General features: G+C 37.5%; 1 pseudogene across 1 annotated transcript; it reads left to right on the forward strand.

Moving 5' to 3' along the window:
- The first annotated feature begins 677 nt into the window (after positions 1-677).
- LOC144373631 (protein N-lysine methyltransferase METTL21D-like) lies at positions 678-7,635 on the forward strand (annotated as a pseudogene). The gene is made up of 6 exons (XR_013433226.1): positions 678-1,013; positions 1,109-1,219; positions 1,386-1,462; positions 2,760-2,879; positions 4,323-4,427; positions 7,453-7,635. The product of XR_013433226.1 is annotated as a protein N-lysine methyltransferase METTL21D-like (transcript).
- The last annotated feature ends 2,960 nt before the right edge of the window (positions 7,636-10,595 follow it).

A 10,595-nucleotide genomic window follows, 5' to 3' on the forward strand; every position in this document is an offset into this window, starting at 1 on the left:
GATAGGCTGTAGCAGTGGTTGTAAAGTAGCCAAAAGCCACGTTCTTTATTTACTGGTCTGTGGCCTTTTACTGTGCTTTGTATCAGAGTTCTTAACAAGATTAATTAAATCACCTCAGTCTTAATTTTTAAAAGACTTTTTAAAAAATGTGTTTTCATTGTAAAGAACAAGGGGATATTAGAGTACTGTAGATATATGTATACACACATTGAGTTATTTCATGCAACTTAAAACTACATAATCCCAAATAATTTATATGATGTAAATTTTAGAGGGATTAAAAAAAATTTTAACTGGTAAATGCAAGGTGCAAGTTTCCAGCAATCCTTTTTATGCATTCATACGGAAAAAGTAGGAGCACACTTGGAAACTTCCTGAGAAAGATAATAGACACCTTTGGTAAGCTGCCTGGATTTAAGGTAACTACAGTATGAGTCAATCTCTAACCACGTAAAAATGCTCCAGTGTTTGCTTTGTTTTTTCACAGAGCGGATTATATTAGTTTTATCTGGGAAAGTGACTTAAACTAGCTGTTCCTCAAGCCAGGCGCATTTTACAGGAGAAGGAATGGAAGAGGGCGGTTAGTGCTGGGTTACACCCAAGGTGCTGCAGCCTTCTGGGCTTTGTTGACTTGCACACGCGCGAGGTGCCAAGTCCGCCACTAGGAGGCGCGGGCCCCTCTCAAGGCTTGGCCTGTGAGCGGCGCACAGATGAGTCGTCACTAAGCGAGCGGCACCCTTTAGCCGGCAGAGATGGCGGCTGCTGTGGAGTCGGTGGTGGAGGGTCCCCTGCGGAGCTTTGTGAGAGTTCTGGAGAAGCGAGATGGGACTACGACTGCAGCAGTATGACTCCGGTGGTGTGGGTTGCATTGTTTGGGACGCTGCCATTGTGCTCTCTAAATACTTGGAAACGCCGGGGTTTTCCGGAGACGGGGCCCAAGTGTTGAGCCGGCGGTCGGTGCTGGAGTTGGGCTCAGGCACCTGGGCGGTGGGACTTATGGCTGCTACCCTCGGGTAAGAATTGAAGGGAGGGGACATCGCTTTGCTTTGAAACTCATATTGCCAGTTACCCACCCTGTGCTTACCCCTCAATCAACGTTATTTTATAGGGCAGATGTTGTGGTCACCGATCTTGAGGAATTGCAAGACTTGCTGAAGATGAATATTAATATGAACAAACATCTTGTCACTGGTTCTGTTAAAGCCAAGGTACTGAAATGGTTTGTATGGCCTTTCAGCTTGTTTTAAAATAACAATTCATAGTTTGTTTTAAATTGTATCTCTTTAAAGCCATGATAATACGAAATGAACTTATTGGCTCTTGCTTATAAAGCAAGAGTATTTTAAATTATTAACAGTTTAAAATACTTGTTTGCCATTTTGAAGGGGGGAAGAAATAGAAGACTTTCCTTCTCCACCAGACTACATACATACTGATGGCTGACTGCATATACTACGAGGAGGTAAATGTTCAGTGAGTGAAATCTCTCTAATCGATTAACTGTTTTTTGTATTCTGAAACTACATTTCTTCACATTTTAACATCTCTGAATTCAGATATTTGTCTATGGTTGATAGATGGTTGTAGCAAAAATAAAACAAAAGTCACAAGAGACTATGTATATACATTCATATATACCTGCAAATCATGTTTAGAAGAGTGTTATATGCATTTTATTAGAGGCTTCTTCAAAAGTTTTAAAGGATTTTACCACTTGGATCTGTTATGAAAAGCTATGATAACCTTTTTTAAAAAAAAAAAAACTTTTTTGGGGATGGCAGACATTAGGGGGGCTGTAGATCAAATCCAGGGCCTTACACATGTGAGTGCTGTACTACTGAGCTACATCTCCAGCCCTAAAATCACCCCTTAGCCTCCCACCTCTGCCCTTAGTTGTTCCCAATGAAATGTTTCACCAGGAGAATTAAGTTGCATTTTTAAAAAAATTCATGGTTTTGTGGCAAGATTTACTAGATCAAATATTTTTCTTTTTTCTTTTCTTTTTTTGGAACTAGGGATTGAACTCAGGGGCACATGACCAACTAAGCCATATTCCCAGCCCTATTTTGTATTTTATTTAGAGACAGGGTCTCATTGAGTTGCTTAGCGCCTTGCTATTGCTGAGCCTGGCTTTGAACCCAGAATCCTTTTGTCTCAATCTCCCAAACTGCTGGGATTACAGGCATGTGCCACTGCAATATTTTTCTTTAAATATTGGTTTATGATAGCATTGTGGGTATCATTTATATTTAAAATAATGAGCATTGAGCCAATCCATGTTCAAGTTAAGTTCAGATTTACTTTTGTAGGAAAAATTGTTGATTGTTTAAATCCTACATTAAATTAGAGTAAGTGAAATTACTTTTAAGAGTGAAATCAACACTATTCGTTTATTTCCATGGGAACTTCAAAACACAGTCACTTGAATTCTTTTTCTGAAAACTGTAGTATAATAATTAATTTTTAAAAAATTTTTTACATGTTGATGGACTTTATTTTATTCATTTATTTTGATGCGGTGCTGAGAATTGAACCCAGTGCCTCATTCATGCTAAGCAAGTGCTCTACCACTGAGCCACCACCCAGGCCAATAATTAATTATTAAGAGGAGTTTACCAATCATTATTAGAAAATGTTAACTACATGTACTTTGTTGTATTGATTCAAAAATTAATAATAGGGGAATTAATCCTTTTACTCCCCTAACCTTCTCTTAATAGAAAATTTTTGAAGTCATGAAATACGTTTTTCTTTTATAGTCTTTGGAACCATTGCTGAAAACACTGAAAGATCTCAGTGGATCTAAAACTTGTATCATATGTTGCTATGAACAACGTACAATGGGGAAAAATCCAGAAATTGAGAAAAAATATGTTGAGGTAAGGACTATAAGATCTATCTTTGTAGTGAGTACCCTTCAGGGAGGCTATATATGACTAATCTAGTATTTTATGGCAATTTTGGAGATTTGGACAATCTGTTTGTATGAACCCAGCCAGTAGGGGACTCTTTAAAATCCACTATTCCACAAAGCCCATCCCCATTTTCTATTCTCATCCTTTATTTTTTATCTAATTAGTTGATATTGTATCTACAGAACCGTGTAAAATAATAATGGTGACACTGTCTTTTCTGAGAAAGTTTTTAATATTTCTTAATTGTTGGCTGTGGGGAACATATCAGTGATACATATAGTGCTTTTAGAGAATTTATGATAGAGGGGCTGGGGTTGTGGCTCAGTGGTAGAGTGCTCGCCTAGCATGCATGAGGCACTGAGTTCTATCCTCAGCACCATATAAATGTAAAATAAAGATATTGTGTGCACCTAAAACTTAAAAATAAATATTTTTAAAAAGAGAATTCATGATAGAAATGAGGAGGTGATAAATTTGTACTTCTCTGTTTTTCTCTACATTTTTATGAAACCTCTGACCTACATACCTGTTTTTAGGGACTTAATTAATAGAAAGATTCACAGGAAGTTGCAAATGTAGTACATAGCTATTTTTGGTACAGGGGATTGAACTCAGGGGCACTCAACCACTGAGCCACATCCCCAGTCCTGTTATGTATTTTATTTAGAGATAGGGTCTCATTGAGCTGCTTAACCTGTCGCCATTGCTGAGGCTGGTTTTGAACTTGAGATCCTCCTGTCTTGGTCTCCTGAGCCGCTGGGATTACAGGCATGCCCCACTGCACCCAATACATAACATCTTACGTATCTTTTAATCTTTTTCCCCCAGTGGTGACCCAGGCCCTTTTTATGGGCAAAAATTCATCCCATTACAAGTAAATCTTTTTGTACATCTGTATAGCTCTGCAACTTTTGTCTGCTGATGGACTGCTTTGGTTAATGAGAAAACAAGAATATGACTGCCTCAGATAATATATGATAAATTTTTAAAAATTTTTTTTGTAGTAATAGATGTAGATGTATTTTTATTTATTTTTTTCATCAGTGCTAAGGATTGAACCCAGTTCCTTACTCATGCTAGGCAAGTGTTCTGCCACTGAGCTACAGCCCCAGCCTTCATGTTTTTCCTGAATATGAAGAATGTTACTGAGCTTTTGGGACTCTTAATTAATTTTTTATATAGTTAAAATAATTTTTATTGAGGTAAAACATAGTTAAATGCATATATATCAAGCACTCAGCCACATAATTACTACCCAGCATAAAAATATACATTTCTAAGACCTCAGAAGGTTTCCACAGTGCCCCTTCCTAATCAGTATTCCTACAAAGATAGCCACCATTGTACCTTCTTTATCACAGGTCTGTTCATATTATTGAGTTTAAAGTATATCTGTTAAATTTATAGCTGCTTCAGCTAGACTTTGATTTTGAAAAAATTCCCTTGGAAAAACATGATGAAGAGTATCGAAGTGAAGATATTCATATTATATACATCAGAAAGAAAAAATCAGTAAGTACATTCCCAGTTCTTCATCTTCTGAGGATATTTCATCATCTGGTCACTGTTTCTGGGCTTGTGTGTGGTCAAGGCCTTGATTTTGATGTAAAACAGCTATGACTCTTCAATGAACTCAGGCATTGACTCAGGATTAAGATCACTTATCTGTCTTGCCTTTGGTTCTTGTTCTAAGTAAGGCAGGCTTTTTGTTTTCTTTCATGCTGTGCTGGGGATTGAAGTCAGGGTCTTGCATGTGGAAGGAAGCACTCTACCACTCAACTAAACCTCCAGCCCAGCAGGCTTTTTTTTAATATAGCTTTGTAATGGGATGTGTTAGTAAGCAGCAGTTAATGTAACAATGCCTGAGGTAACAACTTAAAAAGAGGAAAAGTTTATTTTGGCTCACATTTCTAGTGTGTAATCCTTTTGCTCCATTGCCTTATGACAAGGCAGTATGTCATGACAGAGAAAGCCCAATCACCTCATAGCTGGGAAGGAAAAGGAAAGAAAGAGGAAAGGGCAGAGTCCTATGGAAAACACATCCCCGATGACCAGAAGACCTCCCCCACAAGGTTTCATCTCGAAAGATTTCACTTCCTCCTTTAATATATGGGCCCTTTGGAGACACTAATTCAGACTATAGCATTGGGCATTAACCCAGACAGGTGACTTAGCTCTTTATATTGTAGTTTCTCTTAACTCAGATTTTAAAATGCCAGTTCATACTTTTGTGAACTTTCTTCAGTCATTCAAATTATTTTTAACAAAGTAAAATGTAATCAGATCTGGGGCTGAGGATGTGGCTCAAGCGGTAACGCGCTTGCCTGGCATATGTACAGCCCGGGTTCGATCCTCAGCACCACATACAAACAAAGATGTTGTGTCCGCCGAGAACTAAAAAATAAATATTTAAAAATTCTCTCTCTCTCTCACTCTCTCTTTAAAAAAAATAGACCAATCTGTTTATAAAGAAAAATGCACCTAATTAAATAGAATTCATTTTTTTTAGTTGTACATAATACCTTTATTTTATTTATTTATTTTTATGTGGTGCTAAGGATCGAACCCAGGGCCTTGCACATCCAAGGCGAGCACTCTACCCCTGAGCCGCAACCCCAGCCCTAGAATTCATTTTTGTTCCCCTTGTTTGGTGCTTCCTTTACATGATATAACAATCACATTTTATGCAAGTTGCATCTGTGACACCTACAGTTTTTAACTTGTACAACTGTATCTCATCTATTTTGTAACTCCAGCACCTTTTATAAATGTGACAAAAATTTTAAAATGTTTTATGCCTTAAAGTATCCAGTTTTTGATTTTGGTACTGGGGATTGAACCCAGACAGATGTTGCTGAGCTACTAGTCTTTTTTTTTTTTTTTTTTTTTTTGAGACATGGTCTCATCAAGTTGCTCAGGCTGACTGCAAACTTGTGATCCTCCTGCCTCAGCCTTCCAAGTCACTGGAATTACAGGCGTCCATCATCACAGCCAGCTAAGGGATTCAGTTTTAACTAAAGCATTATACAGTTTTACAAGTAGAAATTTTTGAGGCATAAAGATTTTGGGTTCCTAAATATATATATTTGGTACCAGGGATTGAACTCAGGGGCACTCAACCACTGAGCCACATCCCCAGCCCTATTTTGTATTTTATGTAGAGACAGGGTCTCACTGAATTGCTTAGCACCTCGCTGTTGCTGAGGCTGGCATTGAACTCACAATCCTTCTCTTGCCCCAGCCTCCTAAGCTGCTTGGATTATAGGAGTGTGCCACAACGCCTTGCTTCATTTTTTTTAATTGATAATAATTCCCATACCATGAAATTCACCTTTTTGAAGTATACAATTCAGTATAAATATATTCACAGAACAAAGTTTTCATCTTTCTCAAAAGAAACTCCATACCATTAGCAGTCACTCATTTCTCCCCAGTCTCTAGCCCCTGGCAGTCACTAACCTCTATTTCTATTTATCTGCCTATTGTGCTCATGTCATGAATTATTCACATTATATGGTCTCTTACGTCTAGCTTCTTTACTCAACACAGACAGTGTTTTCAAGGTTTATCCATATTGTGGCATGCTTTTACTCTTATGTCTAAAAAATATTTATTTGTATGAATGTGTACATCTTGTCCATCCATTCATCATTTGGTGGCATTTTACTTTTTCAGTCTTTAGCTGTAATGAGTGGTGTTGCTGTGAACATTTATGTAGAAGTTTTTTTTGTGTGAGCATCTTTTCAGATCTCTTAGGTATATGCCTGGAGTGGTATTGCTTGGTTATATGGGAACTCTGTGTTTAACATTTTAAGGAATTGACAAACTGTATTCCTAAGCCATTGTCCATCGTTTTAACTACAGCCATCTTAGGAGGTGTGAAATAGGATCTTGTGTTTGTTTGTTTGTGGGGGGGTGTGCTTGGGATTGAACTCAGGGGCACTCAGTCACTGAGCCACATCCACAACCCTATTTTGCATTTTATTTAGAGACAGGGTCTCATTGAGTTGCTTACCACCTCGCTGTTGCTGAGGCTGGCTTTGAACTTGCAGTTCTCCTATCTGTCTCCTGAGCTGCTGGGATTACAGGCATGCGCCACTGCCCCCGGCAGATCTTATGTTTTTTATTTTCATTTCCCTAATAACTAAAGATTAAAGATGTTGAATATCTTGTCTCACTTGACAAGATATCATTGACCCATTTTCAAATTGAGTTATTTGTCTTTTCATTAAGTCTAAGAGAACATTTTGGATACTGAACATCAGATGTTCAATTTGCAAAATACTCTCTCCTATTCTGCAGGTTGTCTTTCTTGTTTTGGTATTATATCTTTTATAGCAAAAAGGTTTTGAATTTTGATAATGTCCAGTATATCTTTTTTTTTCCTTAGTTGCTTGCAGCTTTAATATGTGTCAGCTTAAAACTTTCTAAACATTATACTTGGTTATTCATTTGACTTTCATTTAGCCACTGCTGGGCATATTGCTTAGTATTAAGTACTCCATAAATAGTTGGTGAACTTTTTTTTTTCTTATAGAAATTGCCGTCATGAAACTTTTAGTCATCTTACCCAAACCTCTAACAACCTGGGTAAGCTAAAGATGTGAATGAAGCATGTGAATACAGCATGGGAAGATTGTGTTTACAGATTTTTCCAGCATGTCCTTAGAGGTCTGATATATGGATGACAACCACCATGGTCTGCCTGCAATATGAAAAATGACTGCCTGCCTTTCAGTGGGCCTGAAATCCATCTTAGGTTTACTTAGCCTCAGCATTAAGTTCTGCTTAAAAGAAATATTGAGATCAGTTACTCAAATAAAAACTGGTATTAGGATTAGGCTAAAATCTGCCAAAAGTAAATAGTGAAGCAACATGGTTGATTTGACACATTTTCAGGAAACTAGAGGTAAACTGATGCAATTTTTAGAAGTATATCACTATCGAATAATTTTCTAAATTCAAACCAGTAAACATTAGTTTGCCTTGGGAATAAGTAAATTTTAAATATTTCACTTTTACATAATTAGGCAATAGTTTTGTCTTTTGCTTCATATGGTATCTTTAATGCTTAATTGTCCTTTTACTTAAAAAACAAAACTATTGTCTTGTATACTTACATTTACCAAAGTTTTATTCTTTTCAAATAAATATGTAAGTACTCTAAATAGTGAACATTATTATAATTAGTTACAAAGAAGAAAAAGTAAGAGATTAGGGAAACAAAAGGTACCTTTACAAAATTTTTCATTTGGGAATGGAGTGAGAATGGAAAGCCCAGTTCCAGGGTTATTCACTGGTATAGCTCATGCATTTTTCTTTGTGATTGTCTTCCAGGAAAATCTGGTTTAAGAACACTGGTATTAAGTTAACTTGTTTACATGAAACAGTAAAAGATTATTGCGTAACTACAAAAAAAATGTAGTTGTATACATATCAAATTATTTTTATGCTGTGTCATTTCTATTTCGTGTTATGATAATCTTCAGCACACATGGACTGAAAGTCAAGGACTTCCATTACACTGGTTCCAGAGTGGTGACCAGATGAAATTCTGGTATTTACCGGCATTGGTGCTAGATGTCACATTTTATGTGTTAAAATAAACATTGATTTTGAGACCCTGTGACTTTGTGAATGTTTCAGAAATAGCTTTAAAGAAAATAAACATCTAAAGCAGGTGACTGCCTTCCAGAAAAAGCAAAAACAGCCCTGTTTAGAGACTTTGAGGATCAAAGCAAAGGAAATAGTTCTCTCCTTTCAGGCTTACTTTAGTCTTTAAAGTTTGCTTTGTTTTTTGTCAGAATACTTTGTTCATATTGCCCTAGCATTTCATTGAGCACTTTTTCCCCCTAGGCAGTTCGTGTAACCTAAATGTGTGATGCTTTTGGTAGTTACAGATAGCACTATCTATCATTAGTGAGGTCTTAGGACAAATGACAACTTTCTGGCTTGTTCCAAAATATTATGGAATTGTGAAGATAAACTTGACGTTGACTGTAGTAGTCTAGCTGGATTTCTCACATCCCTTTTCATCTTCCAATTTTTATGCCCTCCTTTCTTCACTGTGGTTTTTAATTTATAGTGTTTGTGAGTCTTTGGCATGAAGTGTACCCATAGATTTACTATATGAAAGCCCAGTTCCTTTATCTCAAAAACGTGCTATTTAAAGTCTAAAACTTTCTGAGTGAATCAGACTGAAGTCAGCTTCCACACAAATTTGCTGAAATCATCCCTGCTTGCCTTCCCTGCCTTGTTAGTACCACCCCTTTACTTATCACTTGCATAATAAATCACTTGCATACTTTCATCTCATTGTATTTCTGGGGAATTTACCTAAGGCACTGACAATAAAAGTGATTTGTAACAAAATCAAATGGGATTTCCCCCATCCCATTCTGAAATATCAACATTGGCATCATAACATGCCAGTTCCACAAGATCAAATAGCCACTAGTTTCAGTACCAATGAGTACTGCAGAGAGCTTACTGTAGAGAGCTTACTGAGGGCTACCAATTGAAAGAACTTGCTCTATCACCAACTATCATGGAAGCCTTGGGAGAATTTCCCTCTTGGAGGAATACAGTGTTTGGGAATGAGGTTTAGTCCTTTAGATTCTCCATTGTGTGGGGGAGGAAACAATGTATCTTCACTCAGAAACCATAGGAAGGATGCCTGAGGCAATACTCAAGATTCAAGATGATTGTAACAAGGGAAGACCAACATTTTCTCCTCTGTTTGGATTTATCCAGATTAACTCAGTTGTTTTATTCCAGGGCATGGAGACAGAATTGGAGGGGTGATGTGGGCACTGTGTAGCAGTTGGACTCTGTCAGCCTGAGGATTGATCCAGAATTGATCCATGAGCTGGGAGCTAGAAAGCTTCTACAACAGCATAATTTGGGGCTGGGGGTTAGCTGCAGCAAACGAATGAGGTATGATGCCACTACCTGGGGGTCAGCTACCATATAGCTAACTGTCCGTCTCAAGGCACAGCTAGTGACTGGGGAAACAGCTCAAGAACAAGCCAGGAGGGCAAGAGGGGTTGCCACTGTGCACATTGGAACCCATAAACCACTTAAGAGTGCTGTTGGAGCCAATTAGGGAAAGGGCTACAATCCACAGTAAGGCATTATTTCTCAAACCAGGTTGCATGAGAGATCACTTGTAAAATTGAAAGCCACAAAATCCATACTCAAGCCCCATCCCAATCCAAGGAAGTTAGAGGTGTGGTATTGTTGCTAAAGGACTCCAGATAGTTTTAAAATTTAGCCTAAATGAAACCATTGCAATAAGGAAACCTCTTTTAGCCAGGGAAGACAGCAGAGAGTATATAAAAATGAAATCATCTGTGGTTAGAGTAGGCATATGCTGCATAAAGAGGAAGTGTACCCATAGATTTACTATATGAAAGCCCATTTATAATTGTCTATGAAATAGGAGACTTAAAAATAGGAATGAGCTTTAGAAAGTGAAATGGACTATTAAAATGCCTAAAAATTTAGAGAATTTAGCCAAGAAGGTAAAGGTGATGCTACTCAAGAGGAAAGGGTGATCCAACAGTTGGAAAAAGAAAACTGTCACAGGTTTATTCTCCAAAGACTTGAGTCTTTCTACTAGCTGTAACTTTAAAGACCTTTGAGGTTGTGTAGCTTTGCATCTTAACCTGCTGCAGTTTC

Source organism: Ictidomys tridecemlineatus, unplaced genomic scaffold (genome assembly GCF_052094955.1).
Source record: "Ictidomys tridecemlineatus isolate mIctTri1 unplaced genomic scaffold, mIctTri1.hap1 Scaffold_45, whole genome shotgun sequence".
In the NCBI taxonomy this organism is placed as follows: domain Eukaryota; kingdom Metazoa; phylum Chordata; class Mammalia; order Rodentia; family Sciuridae; genus Ictidomys; species Ictidomys tridecemlineatus.